This window comes from Lygodium microphyllum, chromosome 19 (assembly GCF_053477565.2).
Source record: "Lygodium microphyllum isolate KBCC chromosome 19, Lygodium_microphyllum_v1.1.10, whole genome shotgun sequence".
NCBI classification, from domain to species: Eukaryota; Viridiplantae; Streptophyta; class Polypodiopsida; order Schizaeales; family Lygodiaceae; genus Lygodium; species Lygodium microphyllum.
In genome coordinates, this window is record NC_141153.1 from 50,221,557 (window position 1) to 50,249,250 (window position 27,694).

At 39.9% G+C, this 27,694-nt stretch overlaps 1 pseudogene; it reads right to left on the reverse strand.

Annotated features, from left to right (window-relative positions):
• Positions 1 to 5,305: 5,305 nt before the first annotated feature.
• The window catches only part of LOC148019855 (kinesin-like protein KIN-13A pseudogene), a 34,032-nt pseudogene continuing 11,643 nt past the window's right edge, over positions 5,306 to 27,694 (reverse strand).

The window sequence follows — 27,694 nt, forward strand, 5'->3', positions numbered from 1 at the left end:
TAAAAAAACAAAGGAAAACTCAATATGTATATAGCTTGCATACGTTTTGTCCAAACGAGATAAAATTTAACCATTGAGCAAACAAAAACAAGACAACATACATGTAGCTTTGTTTACACAAAAGAAATTACATGTCAAAGAATGCACATAACTTGCACAAATTTTGTCCAAACGAGATTAAACTTTAGTGTAGAACATCCATGGAAGAGAACAATATACATGCAAAGTTTTGTGAAGAAAATCTTAGGTCTTTGGTAGAATAAGCTCTGCTCTCATAAAACGTGTGAAACTCACTCTGTGTTTGTAGAGGAAATGAAATTTTCGAGGGTTACAGATAGGGCAAGCAACAATGAGGTTGTAAGATTTCATCAGGAAAGAAGAAGCAGGGAAAGAGATATGATAAATTTGAGTTCTCCCTTAAAAAGAGGGGATACTGAAAATGGGAGAAATAAAAAGTCAAACATAAAAAAATTAAAAAAATGAAAATTCGAATCACAAACTTCCAGGAAGTGTCAGCATTATATTTCCCATATTTTTCTTATTTTATTGCTGAGGGAATATTTGGGCCAAGATACGACTACAAAATTCATGTTACATGAATCTAGAATCCCAGCTCTCTCATTAGTTAGGCCTATATTTTTTTATTTACTCGTTAAGGAGCAAAAAAAAGAGTCCATATTTCTCCTAATGTGCAACATGGGCTCTCCCCGTGGTAATCAATAGAGGCATGGTGAATGGAAATGCCCAGGAATATCTAAGCCACGTAAGAAGTATTGCAACCACAGTTGACCAACACATGGCCACAGTTGTTCATGCATGAGGGATATGGGTGGCGTAAATTGATCTTTTAATGCTATTTCTTTTAGTCTATTGTGTGTGTTCACCGATCAAAAAATGTCAATTTGAAAGGCTGCCGCAAGGAAATTTTTTGCAACGATTTTTCTTTCGAAAGTTAGGAAGTTGGAAACTCTCCAAAAAAGAGAGGCAAAATGCAAAAGGGGAACAGGGAAAAGGAAGAAGACATTTTGCTTTTCGGCCTGAAATGCAGTTTTTTTAGATGAACTTCTTCGATACGTCGTGTATATATACTTCTTAGGTCACATAGATGTGCAACGACTCGTGAACGATTACTACGACAACAGCAACAACTGCCTTTGCGACGGCTGGTACTAACCTGCAGCAGCAACAACTACTACTACAGCAGCAATTATAACAGTGGACGTATATAATCATACCCACGAACGAAGACAATTACGTCGACACCACGATAGAAACAATGTCAGGATCGCAATGCCAGAGGAAGAGTTGGGCAGACATCGCTGAGGAGGAAGACGACGACCAATTCCTTGCGCACTTGGCGCCCCTCATCATCATCAACTCTCCATGTAGTTATAACGATACCAGCACCACCTCCACTCCTCCTCCTTCTTATCGTCATCATCACGAGTTATTACACGAAAATAGGCTTCCAAATATATTACCGTCAGCTGGTCATGCTGTTGGGGCTGCATCGCTAGGCGCAGTACACCAGAAGATTAAGCAGCACGAAAGTGGCGATGATGATAATGGCGACGACGGCGGAGACTGGCAGCAGGTTGTGAGCAGACGATCTATTCGCATTATGAAGAAAGCTTCTTCTCCTGCTCCGGTTGCCAATCATGCCAATTGCAACAGCCGCCACCATCGCAGTTCTGATAAGAAGTCTAGCAGCTCGAGGCCGGCCACTAGCATTGCTAATTCATTAGCCCCTGCAAGGTCTTCACTGAGCGCCTGCAACAGACCTTCAGCACCATTACCAAGGATCATATCGCCTCGATACAATTATTCTCACATGAAGGAGAACCACCACACAAGCAGCAGGGGCAGCAATAACTATCACCAACTCCCTTCGACTTGATTTCCCACCATCCTCCTGTCGGAGCAGCTGCAGTCGCCATTCCCACAAATCTAGTAGGAGAAAGCCATCTCCACTCCTCACATCATCGCTTAAGCCTTCTACCATATTGACTCTTTTGGCCATAGCCGAACTACATTGTGGTGAGGGAGGGATGATATTTTTTAAGAATACATTCACTTTATCCCGATTCTTGTGGATTGTGAGCTTATCTTTATCCCAATTATGGGTTACTTTTGCTTGGCAGAGCCAAGGCCTTCCCAACAATAGGCGGTAATCTTTACATGCGTGATCCATATTTAACACAACTAAGAAAATCAAAATTGAATTATAGTGATTTCCAAAAGTACAGACCATATGATACCAAGTGGTCTCATCCTTTGCTAATTCTCCATTTTGACTAGAAATGGGGCCGGTTTCCAAGCTGTCTAATAATAGAAGAACGGATCATTGGAGTGCAGTGCAAAATGTCCATACATGCCATCTGTTTGGAACGAAGGTCACAGTTTTGGACCACTAATTCAGATTTTGGAAGGCATAACCAAACTTTTACTCTTCAAGCAAAATTCTTTCCTCCAAAGCGTCATTTCTAACATTGTAGCTGCCTCTAAAGTATGGATATGTGCAAAGCCCCTCTTATATGGTAGTTCATTACAAGAGAATGGAAGCATAGATATAGAGGCCAAACCTGTATTTACGGGCACATTTAACTATCTGTGTAAATTTCTAATTGCATCCAACCTATGGTGATTATGAAGCTCCTAAATCCAATTGAAACAAGTATTCGAACATGCAACCAAAAGCAAACTCTTACGTCGGTTGTAAAAACTTATGTAAACATGATCTCGTCTTTTTCCTTTGTGCCTCTCGATTCTACTAAAGCACATTCCTCCATGTTAACTGCAAGAAGCACGTGGCATGCGAGGTGCAAGCAAACACAATGAGCCTAAATTTTGAGAAAATTTAGTATTCGAATTATTAACCATAATATAATGTCCATGAAGCACATGCACATTCAAATTACCAAATGGTTGCAACACTTGTATTGATTAATCATGTAAACCCGCAAGCCTGGCATGATCCCATGCAAGCTATAACGATAGCATAGGCTCCCATAGAGAAACCACAAAAGTTCTAGTTTATTCTTACCATAGGAAAAGTATGCAATAAGAGATAACCGGCCTTGAGGCCCTAAAGTAGGTTAGATGCCTAAGAGGGATGGGAAAACCCTAGCCCTAGAAATAATGTATAGAAAGGATGAGTATACAAACTTTGTATACTTGGCTTCCTACTTCTATTGTGAGAGAGTGAGTGAGGGTGATAATGAGAGATTGAGAGCTAGAGAGTGAAACAATGAGGATGAGAAACCAAAAGGGTAAAGCTCTACTCTTCTTCTCTCTAAGCACTCTCTCTTGCTATGCCCAAGATTCTATTTTGCATGTGGAGGTTGTAGAGGGTCAAGAGTTGAATGAGCACTCACTTGGATCATGGAGTATGCAAAGCGCATCCTTCATGGGATTGAAGGAAGACCATACCACTCACCACAAACAAATGCTTTCATTTGTGTGCAAGAGACTATGTGAGAGGTAGTTGTTTAATTCTCACATGTCAAAACTCTTGAAGGAATAAGATTGTATCCAATGTCCCATTATGTTGAGCTCGTGTAGCACAACATTTTGATTATGTTGTCGAGACAAAAGACACGTTGACCACAAAGATATAAAATTTTGTTGGTAAAAAGATTGTAATTTTTCCTTAGCTAGAATCATCTACATTTACTCCTTTTGTTGTGTTAATTGATTACAAATTAAAACAAAAATAAAATAAAATATGTTGGGATAGTGTGTGATTTAGGTCATGGTTAAGATTGAGTTTTTGTAATCATGATGTATTGACCTTAATGGGTGCTTGCATTTTGCTAGACAAGAAAATGTGATTGCATTGACTCCGTGTTATTTGCATGTAGTAAGGAATAGGAGGAAACACAAGTGCATCAACTGCAGGTGTTGTTCACATGTCACAAGGAAGAATAATAAGGAAAAAAAGAGAATGATAAAGAAGTAGAAGAAAAAGAAGTGGGTGGGAAAAAGGAGAAAAGGAGTAAAGAAGAAGAAGAAAAATAAAAGAGGGAGAGAAGAAAAATAAGAATAGGAGGAAAAGGGGGTGGATGGGGTGCCCATTGATCGCCCACCAACCCGCAAAACAAAAAAAAAAGGGAGTTTCTCTACACCCTACAAGGTGCAGGGCTAGCAAGGCTTGTCGATCACTGCCCCCATGCCCGTCACACCCCGCCACCGTCACTGGGTTCGGGAAAAGATGGGTTCGCTTCAACCAAGAACTTGTTCACTTTGACAATAATCCTTCTCAATTCTTTGGAAGAAGGAAATAAATCCTCTTCAAATTTCTCAAAATATAGTTATATTTGTTAAATATATTTATAAGATAACGTCTCAATGGAGGATACTTCCTTCTTGGATGATAATGAAAAGGATTTAGTTCCTCTTCCTCCAAAATTATTTCCCGAACCTGCGGCGGCGCCACGCCCACCTCCATCTCCATCTCCCGCCACACCCCTCCTCTCTTCCTCCTCCCTTTCCACGCCACCGAGGCCACACCATCGATCGCGTCTCCATGCGTCTCTCCCTGGGGCCTGCCGCCTTCGCTACTTTCACCACCCAACTACCGACTGGGCCTCCTCACGCTGCCGCTGGCTCGGCTTGCCCACTCCCTCGCTGCACATTCTGCCCTTTCCACTCCACTCATCGTCCGCAGCCGCCTTTCTGTGCCCACCACATCACCGTTGTCGATTCCTGCCTGACCTGCAGGTCGCCGCCCGATTGCCACGCCATCATCCTCTCTCTCCCATCCTTCTCTCCCCATCTCGTCCTGCCCGCACGCCTACTTCCCTTGCGTCCACTCAGCTCCATCGTTGGCCGCCACTCCGCTCCTGCCTCACCCTGGGCTTCCGCGTCGACCACCTACTCTACCACCCAGCCTGCCCTGGAGGCACCGTTCGGCCTACGACGTCCTCACCCTCCTTGCCCTGGGCCATCCCCGCCTTGGTCCGCCGCCCATCCCTGCCTTGGTCCATGGATCGTCCCCGCCTTGCCTATGACACCCTCACCCTCCTTGCTTATCCATGCCTTGGAGGCGCTGTTCCGCCTACGACGTTGTCATCCCCCTTGCTCTGGGCCATCCCCGACTCGGTCCCCGCCTTGGTCCAGCCCATCCACGCCTTGGTCCTACCTGGAGGCGCGGTTCCGCCTACCATGCCCTCACCCTCCTTGCTCTGGGCCATCCCTGCCTTAGTCCGCAGGTTCGTTCCCGCCTTGTCTTCGTCTCCCCTCCTGCTACTGCTGACGCGCGTTTCGCCTGCGGCCTGACCATCGATGCGTCCTACACCCTCACCACCTACTGCACTCGACCCGCCACCACGTCCTCACGGTCCGCTGCTCTGCGAACCCCTGTGCTGCCACACCACCACAGCCAGCCGAACGCGCACACTCCTTTACACATAAATATGCACGAATATACACACAACTCACAACACATGCACACACATTAAACGCACACCCACTCACACACACACACCTACTGCCCACTAAAATCACATAAGTCCCACCCCACATGCACCTCACACCCACAGTCCCACTCACACACACCCCACGGGCCACGAGCACCCACACATGCACCCCATGTGCATGCACACCTATACTTAACCCCCATCTCACATGAATCTCGCCTAGGCAACACACTACACACACACACACACACAAATTCCATCCACTCAAATGCACTCCATATACTAAAAGCACACACTTCATGCGCACATCACACACACTCAACCACACTAAGCTCAACCCACACACATGTACTACACACATACACTACCCCATATACATGTAGACACACAGCGTACACCCTTAGCACTTGAAATCCGTCTACCTATTCATGCATTTGGGGTAATATATGCATGTGCTTTGTGTTGTTGCTTTTCTCTCAACTCACCCATATATCCACCTTGTTGGCAAGGGAGGGTCAAGGTGAGGGATTCTTCATTAGTGTGAAGCACATTCCTAAGATCAACAAATTACTTTTTGTTTTTGGCAGAAGGTTGATAGGGATGCTTATCCTTTTTGAGCATGAGACTTGTAGGTGTGAATGTCCGTGAAGTATCCATGGATGATACCACAATATTCATATCTCAAGTGCTAACATTTATGTGATTTGATTGTTTAATAGAATTCTAATTATTAATTGATTTACTATGACTAACTGCATTTATTTAGTTCATTATTTTTCTAACTTGATTTTCTAAATTTTTAAGAGTTATTGTGTAGAGCAAGATAAATTGGATATATGCATCAACAAGTGCAATTTATTCCAATGACTTCTTCATTAAATTGTTTAAATAAGCATACCGCCTTTTATTCTAAGACGTGCATACATCCTCTTTGTAAATATTTATTGATATTTGACATTCTAGGAGATATATTAAAGATATTTTGAAAATATTTTATGGCTCTCAGCAATTGTGGATTGTGCAATTGATTGTAACCCCATCGATTCAATTAACTCATGTTGAGATGTAGAGAGAGAAGATATGTAGAGACACGATAGGGAGAGAAGAGACATACCATATACACTCCCAAAGACTACATCATATTGATCACAATCTACATATATATAGATGTGACCTAGTCGATATAGGTGAGCTTTATATAGCTCCAACACCCCCACTCAAACAAAGGTCTCTAGTTGCGGATGAAGAAACCCTTGGGGTGCACAAGGGAAAAACCCGAGCTCCTATATACAAATGTCTAAACATGATCAAGAAGGATTATTGTGTGCATGTAAAGTGAATCCGTGTATGTGAAGTGCAACTGAATATGTATGTACAAAGATGACCAAGAGGTCTGAGGTGTATGTGCATATTTGAAGTGTATGGTGCCTACAAGGAGTATGTACAATGGCACTACAATGTCATAGTAGATTAATTCCCAAAGATTGAAGTTGAGACAACTCCAAGTTCTGAGCGCAACAGAGTGAAGCGTGCTTCATTGAGTCCTTTGGTGAATGTATCTGCAATCATCTGATCACTTGGACAATGTTCAATCATGATATTCGTGTCTTTCTTTACTTCATATCGAGCATAATGATAATGCATTGCAATATGTTTAGACTTGTTATGTTGAACATAGTCTTTAGTAAGACTAATAGCACTTTGGTTATCACATCGAAGTGGTGTGCTAGAGAGAGGAGGATGGCCAATATATGATAAAACTTGTCGAAGCCATATTAACTCTCGAGCCGCTAAAGATGCAGCTACATATTCAGCCTCTATAGTGGAAACAACAACACAACGTTGTTTCTTGCTAGTCCAAGAAACAAGACAACCATTGATAAAGAAACAATTTTCACTTGTAGAATGAATAGATAAGTGAGGGCTTGCCCAATCTGCATTTGTATACGCCAAAAGTTGAAGTGAATGTAGAGAATCAGAGTTTTATTGGAGTCGATAAACCAACCCAAAATCTTGAATGCCTTTCAAATACTTCAAAACTCGTTTAGCTGCAATCTAATGTTTAAGGCATGGAGAACTAAGATGTTGTCCAAGAAAATTTGCAGCAAAAAGAATGTTAGGGCAAGAATTTATGCCAACAAATTGAAGACATCCAACAAGATTAGCATAAGGTTGATGTAATGCTAATTGTCTATCATTCTGCAGAAAGTGAGAGTTTTTAGTATAGCTCACAAGACAAGGAGTACTAGCAGGATGTGCAAAATCCAAACCAAACTTATGAATAATATCTTCAATGAAATTTGTTTGACGTAGCAATAAAACACCCTTTTCTCGATAGCATTGAATCTGAATACCAAGACATGAGTGTATATCTCCAAGATCGACCATGTCAAATGCAGAAGATAAAACCTCCTTTACTTGTTGAAGAAAGTTGAGATTGTTAGAAACAAGTAAGGTATCATCGACTTATAAAGTAAGAATAACAAAACTATCATTGCAGCACTTGACATATAAGTTAGGATCTGAAGAATAAGAGATAAACCTTGTTTTGTAAGAAAGAGATTAATCTTTTGATACCAAGCTCAAGATTGTTTGAGACCATAGAGTGCCCGATGAAGTTTGCAAGAAAGATTTTCCTTATGTTTGACTACAATCCCTTTGGTTGCTCCATGTATATCTCTTCCTATAAATCACCATTAAGAAAAGAAATTCTCACATCCATTTGGTGAACCTCCAAATCAAACTTAACAGCAAAAACTAACAAAACCCAAATACTAGTAATACGAACAATAAGTGAGAAAGTTTCTAGATAATCAACTCCTGTAATTTGTGAGAAACCTTTGGCAACTAGCCTTGCTTTGAATTTGTCAAATGTTCCATCTACTTTTGTTTTAGACTTATAAACCCACTTGCATTTAATAGTAGTATGTCCATGTGGTAACTCAGTTAGAACCCATGTACCTTTAGAGAGAAGAGATTCATACTCAGCTTCCATTGGCTCCTACCATTGTTCCTTTTGTGGGGATGGCATGGCATCATTATAAGAGATAGGGTCTTCACAAATATTGAGAGCATTCTCATGAATCTCAACATCATAAACATGACAAGTACCATGATGATTATCAATTGGAATATCAACATAAAGATCAATGCTAAGGTCATCATTAGCAATAATAGGTTCAAGTTATGAACCCTGATTTGAAGAGTCAATATTATCCTATGAAGGAGGTTCATCATCATATATAAAATGAAAAAAATTGAGTAATGACTTTGTATCATCAACGTTCTCTAGTGACCACGTCAGTCCAGCATCCTCTTGAGACCATGTGCTGCCCATAAGTTGCTCATTGAAAATAGTATCACGACTTATGATTACCTTCTTGGAAGATGAATCATAAAACATGTATCCCTTACAAAAAGTTGAATATCCAATGAAAATAACTTTCAAACCGAGAGGATCAAGTTTTCTACAAGTCTCGTTGGGTATATGAATATAAGCAATGCATCCAAAAGTTTGAAAATATGAAACAGAAGGAGCTTCACCTGTCCAAGTAGTAACCAGAAGGAGTAGTTGTAGGAAGATTATTTTACACAAATACTATTGTTAAGACTGCTTCAGCCCAAAAACATCGAGATAAGCCAGAATGAATGAGCATACATCACATGGCATTGAGAATAGTCCTATTTTTACATTCAGCAATACCATGCTATTGAGGAGAGTAGGAAACCATATATTCATGATGAATACCCTTGAAAAAGGTCATGCCGATTAAAGATCGACAAGCTTAGAAAAATTGGAGTGAACAAAGCAATGATGCCATATTTTGTTGTTAAGATTTCCAAGAGCTATACCAACATTTGCAACATCTTCATTTAAAGATAACTAAGAAAGATTACCATTTCGAGGAGCAACAACTATGGTTTAGTCATCTTTCTCAATGGGACACTTGGTATGATCAAAACTGACAAAGAGACCAAGATCCACACGTCTTGCAACTGAAAGAAGATTCCTTTGTAGATTTGGGACATGTAAAACTTCCACGCATAATTTTTGTTGAAGAAAGAGTACCGATATATAAATCACCTATACGTTTGACTTGGTAGGTTGTGCCATTAGCAAGATAAACCAATTTCTTAACAGGAATAGAATGATAATTATGTAACCATTGGGACTAATATATCATGTTTCTTATAGCACCATAATCAATAATAAAAAGAGATCCATCACCAACATGAAGTATCCTTTCCAGAGAGATAGAATAACTCACACAATTTTCATCTTCAGTAATGTTATGTGTAGCAGTTATGCTCTATCAAAACGTCTCTTGAAACATAAATGGGTCAGATGATCACTCCTTTTGTAGTAGTCACAAGAATAATAATCTCTAGATAAATGTGATTGTTTATTTGTAATACCATGTTCTTCATCATATTGTTTTGCCCAACAGTCATCTATAGTGTCACAATTTCTATTGCAATAAGAATAATGTCTATAAGGAAACTTGAGATGAGAGAAGTTACCACCACGACGGCTTCTACGTGTAGAGCACGGAAAGGGGCTTCAAATTCTTGGCATCTCCTACATGGGAGAGTAAATAAGAGCCAAGAACTCCAAAGTATCCTTCGAGCAAATAAATCTTGGTCGATTTGTTTTGATTATGTGTCCTCTTGTGAGATCATAACCATTTCTTGATTTGTATGTCGTCGTTCGTATCGTTGTGAATATTAAATCAAAGATATACAAGCTTGATCAAAATTGATGCCATCTTTGTTAGATAATATGGTAACAATATTATCATAAGCAGGATCCTTTATAGTATCCAGAAGCTGTGTTACCAATTGCTTTCATGGAATAGTATCACCAGTTAGCAGCAAGCTAATTGGTAATATTCTTGAATGATTCTATATGTGTTGTCATAGAAGTTTTGATGTTGTATTGTAACTCGATGAGTTGACTACGAAGATAAAGTATTTTTGTAATAGATTTATTCTCAAAATTTGCTATCAAATACTCCCATATAGCTTGTGAGGTTGAAAGATTACATATATCAAGCATAAGAGATTCTTGAAGAGCAGAAATAATATACTAACGAGTTGCTTTGTCACGTCTGACCCAGTCATTATAAAGATTTTGCCATTCTTCAGAGATAGGTCCTTCAGATTACAAGGGTATTAGCATGAGCTTGATTAATTGGTTGAGGTAGACATTCATAATTACCGAGAACAATATCATGCAAGTCATCGCCTTCAAGAATTAGCAGCATCTTTATTTTCCACCCAAGGAATCCTTGTCCTTGAAAGTGAGGAACGAAACATTTTCCAGAAGGAAATCCGTTGACAATTATCGAATTCGACATAGCTGAGAATATGTACAATATAAGATCACAGAATCTGCACACCGTGTACGACGAGATGAAAGTACATCACATAAAATCATACATAGAAGCTATGCTATAAGGAAAGATGTTTAGTTCAAAAAGCATACTCCAAAAGAAAGAGACCTAAGATAGACAAAACATGGGCAAGAATAAAGCGACCCAAAATAGACAAAACATGTGAGAGAAGAAATAGATCCAACATAGATAAGAAATATGAACAACATAGATAAGAAATATAAACAACACTCAAAATGCTATTGCTTTACTTTTTGGCCAAGAATAGATGATGATCTAACTAATTTTTGATAGAAATGCAGAAATTCAAGAGTGAGTAATCATGACGAAACCTATGTCGTAGAAGTCTCTACGAAAAGCTATTGTCCTATTTGTTTTCTTGTTTTAAGTCTAGTTTACCTAAATTGACATAGCTTTTGACACAGAACTCCAAATTGAGTACCGATTTGATAGAAAGAAAGCTTGTGAGTCCTAGCAGATCACAAAAAATGATTTTCTTGAGAAATATATTTCCTTAAGAGTTTTTCAAACAAAAATATAGTCGTTGTTCATAATGTTTCTTCATTTGTGGCAATTTGTACTACCGATCGCGATCACAGGATGCCTTAATCTAGAAATACGCAGGGCGATTTACAGGTTGTCAAATTTAGTACAATGGATCTCATAGAAGGAGATCAAGACATCTTCTATTGAATCCGCAAGGCGAGGAACAATGGAGATGGTCTGTCTCTTTGAGAAATACCTATCCACCAACATGCTCACGATACAAACCCACCTTTTGGTGCATCTTGTAGATGAAGTGGAGATTGCTGGACTTGTCCATACGCGATGGATGTTCTTCTTGGAGCACTTCATGAAAACCCCGAAAGCTTTGTGCAACAACGAGATTGGCCAAAAGGTAGCATGGCTGAAGGTTGGTTGGTGTCTGAGGCGTTAATGCATATTTCATTGTGGCTACCAACAGTAGATTCAGACAATAGTATGCTATGGTCACTGAAGGATGATGATAGACTGATCGGAGATGTGGTGGTTGGAAATAGGGTGGAAAAAAGAATGGATGTTGCAATGGAGGAGAAAGTGAATCATTTTTGTATGTTGCATTATGCCTCCATGGAGACGTGGCTTTCTAGGTACGAGCAAGCTAGGAAAGATCAGGAAGAAGTGCAATCTAAATTTCGATGTAGTTCACGCCATCAATCGATTCGATATCTCGAGGGCATGGAGGAGATGCTGTGGTTTATGTCAACGCAATGGTTGGAGCTTTGACCGCAGCATCTCGCAAAGGGGCGGAGGTCTCAACTGAGAAGTGGGGATTCTCGAGGGGATGTAGTCCAAAGGTGACGACGTGTTTAGGGTTTATCGTACCTAGATTTTATATGCGACAACTAATTGAGTATTTCAATGTACATTATAAAATATACAATGCGAAGTGGTCGCACGGACGACATTTCTGCATAAAGCGTATCAACAAAATGTGTTCCACAATAGATTGTGGTATCATGGCAAAGTTCAAGCAAGAGAGCCAATGGTGAGCAACGAATCCAAACACCATTATAGATGAGATGGAGTACTTTGGAAACTTGCAAAGTATTATCATGGTGGATTACCGTAGCCTCTCCATGATCCTATTCGATGTGCAATGGTTCAAAATGGTACTTGAAGGAGTTGGGGCAACAGTTTGACAAGGTCCATCTGGATTTCTTGAAATAGATTCGAAAATAAATTGGACGGATTCGTGCGACACGTTTATATTGCTGGCCCATGATTGTGAAGAGGTACATGAACTTATATATTTTTTATATTTATTACGACATGGTACATGTCACAAAAGTTAAATCTCTCTTGTACATGATTTTGAACATGTAATTTTCTATCCAAACCCCCGACAACCTCGATGCTGGTATATTGTACCTTTAGCTCCCCGAAGTGTGAAAGCATATGATCAAAGCAATGTTCCCACTATAGATGAGGACAATATACAAATAGAGGGGTTGATATTGTAAGGAGTGGAGGACGCCAAAAGCTTGGAGCATATAGAGGAGCCAAAATCGGGTAACAATGATGGAAATACAAGAGTCCAAAATTTCTTTGAGAATGAGGTCGATTCATCCTTTTGTGGTGACCTATCTATCAACCTTCCAGTGTATGCAAAGTTGTGTCAGGAGATTGACATGGGACCATAGGGTACTTCATAGTTGGAGCATCCACCTACTCAATTTGTTGACGAATCGCTTATAAGGGTACATAAGATATATGTTTTAAGTAAGACCATTTTTTGAAGATTTATATTACCATGCTTTGCTTGATTTATATTGATTATGCTAACATCAATTTTTGTCTGTGCAAGTGACCTTTGTGGATATTTGGATCTGCACGATGAGTCAAGGGATGAGTGACGAGGAGCTACTGGAGATTTTCATACGTATGTCTCCAAATAATATGGATCAATTCAAAAATGGACCAAGAGCTGTATTGGACACCATCAGGCCATTCTGTTAGATCTATTATGGTGCGCTCTGATGCTTCAGTTTCCAGTAGACGAGGTCGATGCTCCAAACTTGGGCCGGACAGAGGGAGTGGTTTTGGGGGATGTTGTGAAGATGTGGATGCAGTGAGCCCGCAATCGGCTCGGGATACAAGTGCTACTCCTCACTCTCGTACAGGTTCAAGAGAGCATGGCTCAGGTGATTGTTATAGAGGTACCGACGCAATCTCTCTGTCTCGTCATTCTACTAGAGTTGCGTCACCTATGGGATTTGTCACACCTGTGGGGATGCCTACTCCAGTCACTCCGACTTTTGCTCAGCTGTCCACAGGTGGCACCTCTATGGGTGATACTTCAAGGGATACTACCCCCGTAGGTACAGGGTCTCCTGTATATGCCCAAGAGCATGGTCGTAAGTGGGAGAGGACACATCTTAGGCATACTCCAAAGGGGTATGGATACCTTGTAGATGATAGGACAGGAGCCATCATCATGAATGATGAGGGGAGGAGGGTGATGGCTCATATGAGAGAGTTGTGCCAATAAGTTTTTATGCACAACGTCTTGGATCATTGGAAAAATATACCATAGGGAAGCAAGGACTACATAGTAGCATCCTTGCATGAGGAGTTTCCGGTACCTGCCGCAGTAGATAAGCTTTTCACATGTTCGATAATGAAGTGTATGCATGTGTACATGTCACACAAACGGTCGAACACAGACAAGTACCTTATTCCGTTGGCACTGATCACAGTGCTTTACAAATTGTGCGACATCTCGAAAAAGATTAGGCCAACATAGTTGAGATTGTAGCACCTTTCAAGTTGTCCAGTCTCCACTGAAGCACCTTTCAAGTTGTCGAGTCTCCACTGAAGTAACCCCCCCAGCAATTCCGACGTGTGCTTCTACAAGTACATCATGCATCTCATGTCCACACATGCATCTACATAGCAATCTGTCTTGCCCTAGCCTATAGAGCTGGCTTGCTATCAAATAATAGGGTTGTATCTTGAGGATGAGTCACCTGAGTCGGGCCTTCTCGATAGGCCGTTCAGGTAGCCTGTGTTCCAGCACTTGGACTATGTCATCTGCCCAATATAGCATCAAATTGGCTCTAAACAAATTTCACTCGCTAGACACGTTAAACAAATGTGCATTTGGCAACTCGTCCGTGATGACATGTCTAATGGCTTCTCCTGTGGGTATGCGAGACATGGTCAAACATGTACTTCCCTTTGCATACAACCATAGAGAAGTCTAATTCTAATAGTAGAAGCAACCATCGAGCAATGCACCAAGTGCCACAAGGTTTGTTAATAAGATAAAGCAAGGCTTGATGGTCAACAAAAAAGGTAAAAGGCATAGCCAAAAGGTAGTGTCAAAATTTCTTTACAGCAAATACCATGGCTAATCCCTCTCTTTCCATCATGGAGTAGTTCTTCTCTATATCTATGAGTTGCTTGCTAGCAAAGCTCACTAGATAGTCTAGGTTGTGTTCACTAGGTTGGCATAACAGAGCTCCCACGACAAACTTTGAGGCGTCAATGTGAACGTGGAAGGTTATGGTCCAGTCTGGGGCTCTTAGGATTGGTGCAGTGGTTAGAGCCTTCTTCAATTCTTCATATGCGTGTTGGCATTCCTTAGTCCATTCAAATATTATCAGTAGTTTGTATAGAGATCTAGTAATTAATGCATAGTTCAATACAAATTGTCGATGGTAACCCGTATGGGCTAGGAAGTACTGAGCTCCCTTGTGATCGGTTGGTGGTGGCAGGTCGATAATAACCCTAAGTTTTGAGAAGTTGATGGCAATGCCATTCTTGGACACCATGTGCCCTAGGATACATCCATGCCTTATCCAGAACTGGCACTTCAAGGGGTTCAATGAGAGATGATATAATCTACACACTCAGAGTGTGTTCCTTCCAACTTGAGTGCACACACAAGTCGTCCACAATGAACACTTCTCTCGCATTAATAAGCCCTTGAATATAAGACACATGAGTGATTGAAATGTGGCTGGTGCATTTGTAAGCCTAAAGGGCATGACTATGTAGGCGAAGACACCCCACACTCGATAACGATGAATGTGGTCTTATGTCTATCATTAGGATGTGCTTTCACGTGATTATACCTGGAGAAGCTATCCATGAAAATGTAGGCCTCTTTACCAGCTCTTCTCTCAAGCATATGCTCAGTGTATGGCAGTGGATAATTGTCTCTCTTTGTGGCAGCATTAACCTTCTTATAATTGATGCACACTCTGATCTTTACATTCTTCTTCAGTATGATCACAAGAGAAACCTAGTCCATGTGCTCAATTTCATAAATGAATCCTGCCCTCCATAGCTTATTGATTTCCTCTTTAACTGTATGAGCGTTTTTGGGATTCATAGGATACAGTCATTGCTTGGCTAGCGTTGCATCAAGGTGTCATGGGGATGTTATGTGTCACCATGCTCGGATCTACCTCTTTCAACTCTTGAGGAACCAAGAAAATATGTCTATATACTCTCATAAGAGAGCAATGAGACTCGCTTCTTCTTGCTCACTCAAGTCATCAACTATGAACACAGGTTGGGGCATTTTCCCTTCCTTAGCCAGATTAACCTCCTTCACTTTGGTTGGTCCTTCTATTAGCTCATTTTCTCGCCCTTTTTGCTTGGCTCCTAGCAAGATCACTATCTTATCGCCTTTCTTAAATTTTGTGAATCATTTCGGTAGGTCTTGCAGCTTTTTTTTCTCCTTAGCTTGCAATTCCCTAGGTTGTCTCTCTCTTTCCTCCTTCAACCTTCGGGCCTTAGGTGGACTAGTAGGTCTCCCTTGGCGCATTTGGTTTTAGGTGGCCAAGGTATCTCAGGATCACTGTCTGACTCACTATCAAACTCTCTGTCTTTGCTAGAAGAAGGAGTCTCTCCTAGTGGCCGTAGCTTTGATGGTGATTCCATTCTAAACAATGGTACAACACTTGGTTGATGAGGCCTAGTTCGTAATCGATTGCTTCTACGTACTCCAACCATGTGTGATCTCAATCCTTACGCACAACGCCCTTCTCGATTTTAAAGAGGTTCTTTGGAGTTGTCCCGTATTTGTTTAATCATGTGTCCCTTAGTGCCATACTCTATTTTGTTATCTCTCCTTCACTCTCATCTCACTGAAGGAACAATTGTCCTCATACTCATCATTTGAGTCATCATCATTCAACTGCTCCTCATCCCTTAGGTCTTGATACTACATTTCCTTGTCATTGGTGACTAAGGCCCAATTGTATATCAAGTTCAAATTGTGCACCTTGGTCCATCACCACTTGGGTTCGTCATCCAAAAGATCCTTGAGTGGTTTAAGATTTGCGGCTGGGTCACTAGCTAATTTGTCCGTCAGGTGCTCTAAGATCTCGTGGAGCTTTGTTGTTTAGGACATGGAGCATGATGGAGGTGGGTTTTCTATGAGAGCTTCTAGCCATCATACGAACTGGTACTGAGGGTTTTTTCTTTGGCTCACCAACTTCCTTAACAGCTTTTTCGTACTCCTCATTGTTCAAGAATGGCAGATCGATTGTGGCTAACACATGCATCATGCATCCAATCTCGCTCATCCTCTAGGCAAGGGATATACTTGGTTAGCAGCCTATAAGATCTTCTAATCTGAGTGTCGCCCTTCAGCATGGCAAAGATGGTATCTAGGTTGACTAGTGTAGCCTTCCAAGTGTCCATCTCCACTCTCACTGCTTCCTTCAATTGTCTAGAAAGATCAAACCACCGCCCCAGTCTTCTATGGCTTGTGCATTGTGCATCTAGGGTCAGCCTAACAGGATATCGTAGTCCACTCCTTTCATGACTATGAAGCCTAGAGATAATTGGACTCCTACGATCTTCAATGGTCAATTTTTCAGCATTGCGAATGGCTTTACTTTCATTCTGTTAGCCAATGTAACATTGAACCTAGCATTCTTAACAGGTAGGTTACCCCATGCCAGGAGCACTGCGTGGCTAAGCATATTGACTCTTGCCCCCATGTCTACAATCTCTTTCCTTATGGTATCACCTAGAGCTAGGACCAGAAAGATTGCGTGCATCTCTATGCCTTCCCAGAAAGCATTAACAAGCAATGACTTAGGCAGTGAGTGTAGCATCAAGCTCAGTATTTGCATTACTATACCGCGGTCTTGCAAGTCAACTACTATTTGTCCTAGCAATCCTTCTACCCACTGCTTTAACTCTTACCATTGTGTTGGATGCTGCCTAAGCACGTCTCCTAAGGTTAGAGTTGTAGGGGTGGCCACTAGCATTGTCAAAAGATTGTTAGCTACTTGCTTCTCTCCTAATTCTATGCTCCCTGGCCAATGGACTTGACTAGTTTTCTGGCTCTTGGCATTCAAGCTCTCTCTAGGCAGCACTACTTGAGGTGCAGATGCATCTCTTGATCAGGTGGGTGAGACTAGAATGCTTATGCAAGAGAGGTCATCGATCTCGTCCTCCAAGATGGGCTCAGCATCTTGTAGATGTTCTTGGGCTTCTCTCACCCAGTCCTTGACCTTTTCTATGGCTTTGAGTTGGCGCCTTTAGATTGGGGTACTCCCCTATCTTAGCCCTGGGGAGTCCACCTTATAGAACATGTAAGATACCATGGGAGTTCAAAAGAAAAGGTATTATATTTAGTAAAATTTACAAGATTATATTTACAAAAGGGATATTTTAATTATAATTTTAAAAAATTAATAAGTTTAGTAAAGTAAAAGGGCTCATTTTAAGGATTTATAGCATATAAAGAAAGGGTATTTCTTAATATCTTTTGAACACACATTATATAGATGATTTCTTATAGCGGTCTCCCCTAAGATCTTAGCACTCCCTTTCTCAGTAGTCCTTGGAGAAAATATCTCTGCCTCTGCGTCTATGACTTTCTTTCCAACAGGTAGTATATTTTGAGCTCTCGGTTTTAAGCATGACCTTCACGTCGGTTTTCTTCTTCCTTTGCCTATGGCTCTTCTTCCGTATCGAGCCTCCGTGTAGGTTACTGGGCCCTATTAGTGACATGTTGGCTTGCTTTGTCTATGCTCAAGTCATAATATGCAACAGGATGAGCATGGCCTCTCCGTTGAGTGTATCGACTCCGAATAGCCCCAATGGTACTGAAGGTATGATTGTCAAACTAGAGGGTGGTGTCCGTCTGGGGCAATCGGCAAAGAGGTGAGTGACTCCACACTCTCTGCATATCTAAGGTCAATCTTATCTTGGTTGGCTTGCTCCCTCTTGGGGCAGTGCGAAGAGATGTGTCCCGGGTGATCGCAAGTCTAATATGAAATCAACTCTTGGGTTTGCCCTCCTAAGCCTTTGTCTCTTTCTCTTCCTAATGCTATCATCGCGTCACTAGTCGATAGTCCGTGAGAACTAGATTTACCTCTTCATGGTACAAGACGTAAGGGTTCACATAAGGCTCCTTATCATTTGTCTCCTCCTCACATAGTGGACTAGAGTATCACTCGATGGTCCATGTGGCCTAGGTATGCTTGTGGAATTGATCTCCATCCTAGGAATGGTTGGTTTCACATCGTTTGGTACTAGAAAAGCTAATGGCGCTTCTCTCCCCAAGAAATTTAGAGGCCTATTCCCTAGGTATGGCTAGTTATAAGGTTGTGAGTATAGAAGTCTCCTTGGTAGCATGCAATGCACACCATCATGACCAAACCTACCGCAATTGGTGCAAGGTTGAGACCTAGGGTCCTAACACTCAGTCGAAAGGTGGTTTTTGTCACAATACATACGTTGGACATGTTGGCACATAGGTCTTCTCATCATCTCTTGTAGTCTGGCTAGCTCCATTTTCATCTCCACTAGCTCTTAACTTTGGTCAATGCTTTTTTCCTTGTCCTGAGTGGTTGAAATTGATCGTTTGCTAGATACAGTTGCCCTTTTTGAGGTTTTAGAGTTGGCATCATCTTGATTTGAGCTCCCAGAGCTCCTCTTCTTGAGCTGGTTGTCCACTCATATGGCCTCTTTGAAGACCCTAGTTAGTGCATCTCTCTGTAGGCTAGAATTTCCTATCAAGGCCTTGTAGAGTTCCTTGCTATGAATTCCATTGATGAAGACTATGGACATCGCTCTCTCAGTGGGTCATTCGTTAGTTGGGATTCTCTTAAAGAGACTCCGCACATGGGTAACATAGTCCATGATATCTTCTTTGTCCTTTTTCTTAATGTTCATTAGCCGCACTATGAGATTATTGAAGTAGCGAGCCTTAGAGAATCTCTTAATAAAGAGTCTCTTGAGGTTGTTAAAGTTGTTACGCTCTGCAGTGTCTAGGCTTGTGTACCATGTACTACCCTTATTGCCTAGGTATAGACCAAAAGCTTACAAGCAATGAGCAAGATCGGTGAGGCCATTGGCCTCGTAGGCATGCTCAAATTGCTCCACGAAGCTATAAGGGTCGTTGTCAAGTTGGCATTTATCTAACTGCTTTGCAACTACATGGATTTTCAATTGGCTCTTGGATCCATGGGTAGCTCCTAATCCTATAAGCAATGAGGTCACCAGTGTTGATGCACTTCCTTGTTCTATCGATGTATTGTCTATGAGCCACTTTGTGAGAAGCTTTCTTAGTGTTAGGTCTACCTCTAGCACACTCTCTCTCTTTGCATATGGTCCTATTAGGTTCCTATTCATTAGGGCTAAGGACTTTCCACATCTCTATGTCCTGGCACAATTTCCTAGCTTGCTAATCCCAGTTGTACACTGCTATGCTTTACAAGGTTTTTCACTCTAGTTTCCTCTCCTCTTTGAGGTCTGCTATGATGTCCTCCGATGGCCTACTGTGGTGGTCCACCCTGGTGTGTGCATCGTATTTATTCACTCTCTGCTCGATTTTGACTAGAAAATCTCCCAAGTTAAGATTTTTGATTAAGGCAGGCAATGTTGCACCTCCAATGGTGTCGATCCTTCTATGCGCCCGGCTTTCTATGTCGAGTCTCTCTCTTGGTCCTACAAATTGGGATTCTTGATCACTCATTTAGGTCTGAGGATCATCTCCTATTGGTGGGTTCTTTCTGCTTGTTAAGTCTGAGTGGGTTCCTTCTTATTTACAGACAGCTCTCAATTTACATTCGATTGGTGTGTGCATGGTACTCTTTTCGTGCACGGTGTGAAATCAAGCTTTCAATTTTTTTAAGTGCACTTCAAGTGTCAAACAATATGGGATGCGATGCAAAATGCTAAATAGAGCTCCTGCACTCTCGTCTATGTTCTCGGCCGAATATAGCTTTAGGCTTAGTTGCTAGCTACTCTCACTAGTCTCTAGAGTCTGTGCTACGTCTTTTAGCTCAATCAATCTAATTGGGATATGCAGGTCAATTTATGGCCTTAAGAGGGGCTAAAAGCTAACGTGACTATTAGTGGCAATCTCCAACTATCCAATTGCAATTTCTAAGGTCAAGTGTACATGTAAGGCTTTTAGAGGATTCCCCTATTGTGGGAGGTGTTTTGCTTTGCCCAGGATGTGCTAGATTTGTCAATTTTTAGCTTTCAGGTTTTTGGTCCAATTTTCTAATTTTTGATCCTTAGAATCAAACGTCAATGTGAGGATGGTCCATCCAATTTTCACATCCAATTGTAGGTGGTCCGAGTGGCTGATGGCCGATCACTCGATTGTCCGATTGTTTGATGGTCTGAATCTAATAAGCCACGTGTCCGATCAAACAAGCTAGATGGTGTCCGAGTGGTTCAATTATCAAAATCAAACCGTTCGATTATCCAGAATCGGATGGTTCAAGTCTGATTCTGGGAATCAGACTTTGTCAATTGCGTCTGATTCTGATGGGTGTGGTTCCAGTCGATGCAAAAATCAAATCAATGACAACGTTTTTGGACATGCTAGATCACACAACCTTTGAGAAAGAAAGAATAGACAAGGGGTAAGGTTTGTATATACCTGGTATGCACCAAAAACGCATGTAGAAGATGATCAATCTGCTGGGAGCTCTAGGTCTCTCTCTCTCTCTCTCTCTCTCTCTCTCTCTCTCTCTCTCTCTCTCTCTCTCTCTCTCTCTCTCTCTCTCTCTCTCTCTCTCTCTCTCTCTCTCTCTCTCTCTCTCTCTCTCTCTCTCTCTCTCTCTCTCTCTCTCTCTCTCTCTCTCTCAAGCTCTCTCAAGCTCTCTCTCTCAATACTGTAGGTGAAAATGAGCTTTACCCTTGCTCTCTAGGGTCTTAAACCCTTATCCTACTCAGCCTTCACCTCTTTAATCACTCTCCTCGTGACATCAACACATTCAAACACTCTTTTTTCCCATTTTTTCCTTGTTTATGCCTTGTTTGGATTTGTTCTACTACAGTAACCCTAAAGTGATTCGCTTCAATTCCTTGATCATCCTATCCTACTCTAAATGCAACAAAAATCAAAATCCAAATACTAAAATTATATATCCTACTTGTCTACTCATCAAAAACTCAAAATACTTACTTGTTTTGAATATTAAAATCCCAAAGATCCTACATATATTAAGCACCAATTTGGGGATGAAACCCTACTTCGATGCTCAATTTGAAGCACGTAAGTGCTTAAGATTGAATCTATTTGTCTCAGAAATGCAACCAAAATGAAGTGGGAGCCCACACTCATTCATAAGGACCCACAGACTGCTTATTGCTTTAAGCGTTTCAAGCAAGCATAAATGGCTATCTCTCACCTAGTTGACATGCATTTGATCCTATGGGGGTGTGGTGAGCTTACCTTGATACGTGAATGAGTGGTCTCCTCCCTCAAGTAAGCCATTAGCTCCATGATTTGAGATGCGAGCTCAACCAACCTCAAGCCTCCTCCTTTGAGCTCCATCCTCCATAGCCATGCACGAGAGAAGAGAAGAGAAGAGAAGAGGAGAGGAGAGGAAAGGAAAGGAAAGGAAGAGAGGAGATGATGGAGAGCTTCTCCACCACGGTTCCTCACCCTCACAAACTCACTCCCTCACACTCTCATACTCCCTCTCTCAAGCATACACAAGCAAACAAGAAGGAGAGAAGAAGAGAAGAAGAAGAAGAGACCACTTTAGCTACACACCAAAGAATGAGCTTCTCATTCACTTTTTGAGTTTATATACAAGCCCTAAATCCCTTGGGCATCCATCCCCTTCTTTATATGACCCGACATCTTGCCAAGGTCCTCTTTCCCTATTCCCTTCTAGTTTCCTTATCCCTTCACCTATGCCCATCTAGACTTTACAATTTGCACAGGAGAGAGCCTGGTACTCTTTTACAAAATTTTGGTGATACCTTTGCATTTTAAAATGCACATTTGCCTTCGACTTGACCTTTTGCACTTTTGGTCCTTCCTCTCTTATTCTATTTGTCGGGCTGACTTTTTCCGCATTGTTCCTTTTTTTTTTGGATTTTCTTTTTATTGTTTCATATCGGGGTTAACACCTATACCTTTGACTCGATAGGTTGTGTCATGAGCAAGATAACCAATTTCTTGACATGAATAGAATGATAATTATGTAACCATTAGGATTGATATGTCATGTTTTTCATAGCACTAGAATCAATAATAAAAAGAGATCCATCATGAACATGAAGTATCCTTTCTGGAGAGAGAATAACTCACACAATTTGCTTCTTCAGTAGTGTTATCATGTGTAGTAGCATATGCTCTATTATAATCTAAATTAAAAATGCCTCTTGAAACATAGATGGATTAGATGTTCACTCTTTTTATAGTAGTCACAAGAATAATAATCTCTGGATAAACGTGGTTGTTTATTTGTAATACCATGTTCTTCATCATATTGTTTTATCCAACAATCATTTGTAGTGTGACTATTTCTATTACAATAAGAACAATGTATGTTACAAAACCCGAGATGAGAGAAGTTACTACCATGATGACTCTACATGTAGAGCGTGGAAAGGGATGCCTTTGAGCAAGTAAAGCTTGGTCGATTTGTTATGATTGTGTATCCTCTTGTGAGATCATAAATGTTTCTTGATTTGTGTGCCATCGTTTATGTTATTGTGAATATTCAATCAAAGATATACAAGCTTGACCAAAATTAATCCCATCTTTGTTAGATAATATGATAACAATATTATCATAAGAAAGATCCTTCACAATAGCAAGAAGCTGTGTTATCAATTACTTTCATGGAATAGCATCACACCAACAATAGCAGCAACAAGTTGATTGATAATGTTCTTCAATGATTCAATATGTTCTATCATTCTGATGTTGTATTGTAACTTAGTGAGCTATCTACAAAGATAAAGTATTTATTAAGCATAAGATATTCTTGAAGAGTAGAAAGAATATATCGACCAACTGCTTTGTTGCATCTAATGATCGACTCATTTTAAATAATTTTCCATTCTTCAAAGATAGGCACTTTAGTTATAAGGGTATTATCATGAGCCTGATCAATTGGTTGAGCAGCGGACATTCATAATTACCAAGAACAATATCATGCAAGTCATCACCTTCAAGAATTAGTAGCATCTTTACTTTCCTACACCCAAGGAATCCTTGTCCTTGAAAGCGAGGAATAGAATGTTGTCCAGAAGGAAATCCATTGATGATTATAGAATTCAACATAGCTGGCTGAGAGAATACGTACAATATGAGATCATAAAATCGACACACCATATATGAAATGACAAGATGAAAGTGTAGCACAACAAATCGTACACAAAATCTATGCTATAAGGAAAGACGTTTAGTTCAAAAAGCATACTCCAAAAGAAAGAGACCCAAGATAGATGAAATGTGGGCAAGAATAAAGGGACCCAAAATAAACAAAACATGCGAGAGAAGAAATCAACCCAACATAGGTGAGAAATATGAACAATGCTCAAAACATTATCGCTTTACTTTTTGGCCAAGAATAGATGACGATCTGGCTAATTTTGGCAGAAATGCAAAAATGCAAGAGTGAGCAATCGTGACGAAACTTGTGTCATAGAAGTCTACACGAAAAGCTATTTTCCTATTTGTTTTTCTATCTCAAGTCTAGTTTACCTAAACCGACATAACTTTTGACACAAAACTCCAAATTGAGCAAAGATTTGATAAGAAGAAAGCTTGTGAGTCCTAGCACATCACAAAAACTTGTTTTCTTGAGAAACTTTTAGGGTGTCCAAGCAAGGCATATAATTTGCAATTCAACATATTTGCAATCTAAATGATGATCGATGATGATCGAATGAACTTCTTCTATTCTTAAAATTCATAACATAAGATGCTCATAACAATAAACACAATACATCAAATTTAAGCATGAAAAGAACATGAATCAAGAATTGAAGAGATACTATATAGATATACTTCTTGATTGTCTTCTTCAAGGAAGTGGTTGTAGTCAATCATGATAGCTCTGATACCATGTTGAGATGTAGAGAGAGAAGATATGTAGAGACACGAGAGCGAGAGAAGAGACACACCATGTACACCCCCAAACACTATCACATATTGATCACAATCTACATATATATAGGTGAGACCTAGTCTAGATAGGGTGAGCTATATATAGCACCTCCAACAAAAGATCCCTACCCACCAGCATTTGGTAGGCAACATCCAATGGTTGATGTTAAAGATGATCACCACTAGTGGATAATTACTTTATTTAAATGGAAGGCTATTCATATAAGTTTGAGCCCCCAAATATATGACTCGTCATAGTTCACATGTGATATTCTATGTACTTTATAATTCATCCTAGCTTCCAATGTTTAGAAGTTGTATAATATCCACTATTATTAACAACCACTTCTATGGTGATATTAGCTATTCAATACTAAACTTGGTACTCTGAAGTAGAAAAAATTTATACTATTTAGTACAAATTTTGGGAGCTAAATTTGGTTCTTCTTCAGAGAAACAAACTTGCATTCTATTAAAGTGGCAAGAAGAAAATGTTTGAGCTATATATAGCTCACCCTATTTAGACTAGGTCTCATCTATATATATGTAGATTGTGATCAATATGAAGTAGTATTTGGGAGTGTATATGGTGTGTCTCTTCTCTCCCTCTCGTGTCACTACATATCTTCTCTCTCCACATTTCAATATGGTATCAGAACTATCATGATCAACTACAACCTCCTCGACTACAACCAATTCCTTGAAGAAGATAATCAGGAAGTATATCTATGTAGTATCTCTTCAATTATTGATTCATGTCCTTTTCATGCTTAAATTTGATGTATTGTGTATATTATAAGCATCTTATGTTCTGAATTTTAAGCATAGAAGAAGTTTACTCAATCATCATCGATCATCATTTAGATTGCATATATGTTGAATTGTACATATGCCTTGTTTGGATACCCTAAAATTTTCTATTTGGGAAACTCTTAAGGAAACACCTTTCTCAAGAAAATCAGTTTTTGTAATGTGCTAGGACTCACAAGCTTTCTTCCTATCAAATCCATGCTCAATTTTGAGTTTTGTATCAAAAGTTATGTCACTTCAGGTAAAACGGACTTGAAACAGGAAAACAAATAGGATAATAGTTTTTCGTACAAAACTTCTATGACACAGGTTTTGTCACGATTACTCACTCTTGTGTTTCTATGTTTCTACCAAAATTAGTCAAATCATAATCTATTCTTGGCCAAAAAGTAAAGTAATAATATTTTGAGCGTTGTTCATATTTCTCGTCTATGTTGGACTGATTTCTTCTCTCACACATTTTGCCTATTTTGGGTTGCTTTATTCTTGCCCACGTTTCGTCTATCTTGGGTCTCTTTCTTTTGGAGTTTTTTTTTTAAACTAAAGGTCTTTCCTTACAGTGTAGCTTTTGCATACGATTTGTTGTACTGCACTTGTGTCTCATCCTTTCATATATGGTGTGCATATTCTGTGAACTTATATTGTAAGTATTCTCTTAGCTAGCTATGTCAAATTCGATAATTGTCACCAAATTTCCTTCTGGACAATGTTTCATTCCTCACTTTCAAGGACAATGATTCCTTGGGTGGAAAGTAAAGATGCTGCTAATTCTTGAAGGCGATGACTTGCGTTACATGATATTGTTCTTGGTAATTATGAATGCTCACCTCAACCAATTGATTAGGCTCATGATAATACCCTTGTAACTAAAGGACCTATCTTTGAAGAGTGGCAAACTCTTTATAATGAGTTGGTTAGACATGATAAAACAACTTGTCGATATATCTGTTGTACTCTTCAAGAATCTCTTATACTTGATGTATGTAATCTTTCAACCTCATAAGCTATGTGGGAGTATTTGATAGCAAATTTTGAGAAAAAATCTATTATAGAAATACTTTATCTTTGTAGTTAGCTCACTGAGTTACAATACAACATTGAAACTTCTATGACAACACATATCGAATCCTTAAGAACATTCTTAATCAGCTTGTTGCTGCTAGTGATGGTATTCCATGAAAGAAATTGGTAACACAATTTCTTGATACTTTAAAGGATCCTACTTATGATAATATTGTTACCATATTATCTAACAAAGATGGGATCAATTTTGATCAAGATTTTATATCTTTCATTGAACATTCACAACAAACGATATGAGCAACACTAAACAAATCAAGAAACGGTTATGATCTCACAAGAGGACACACAATCAGAACAAATCGACCAAGCTTTACTTGCTCAAAGGTGTCTCTTTCCACGCTCTACACGTAGGAGTCGTGTGGTGGTAACTTCTCTCGTCTCAAGTTTCCTAACAGACATGTCCTTATTGCAATAGAAATGGTCACACTACAAATGATTGTTGGGAAAAACAATATGATGAAGAACATGGTATTACAAATAAACAACCACGTTTATCCAAAGATTATTCTCCTTGTGGTGACTACTACAAAAAGAGTGATCATCCAACCCATCTATGATTTAAGAGGAGTTTTGATTCAGATCATAATAGATCATATGTTGCTACACATGAAAACACTACTGAAGAAGCAAATTGTGTGAGTTATTCTCTCTTTGGAAAGGATACTTCATGTTCATGATGGATCTATTTTTATTATTGATTCTGGAGCTACGTGAAACATGACATATCAGCCCCATTGGCTATATAATTATCATTCTATTCCTATCAAGAAATTGGTTTATCTTGTTGATGACACAACCTGCCAAGTCAAAGATATAGGTGATTTATATCTTGGTACTCTTTCTTCAACAAGAATTTTACGTGGACTTTTACATGTCCCAAATCTACAAAGGAATCTTCTTTCAGTTGCAAGACTTGTGGATCTTTGTCTCTTTGTCGGTTTTGACCATACCAAGTGTCGCATTGAGAAAGATGGCCAAACCATAGATGTTGCTCCTTGAAATAGTAATCTTTTTTAGTTATCTTTAAATGAAGATGTTGCAAATGTCGTTATAGCTCCTGGAAATCTTAACAACAAAATATGGCATCATCGCTTTGTTCATTCTAATTT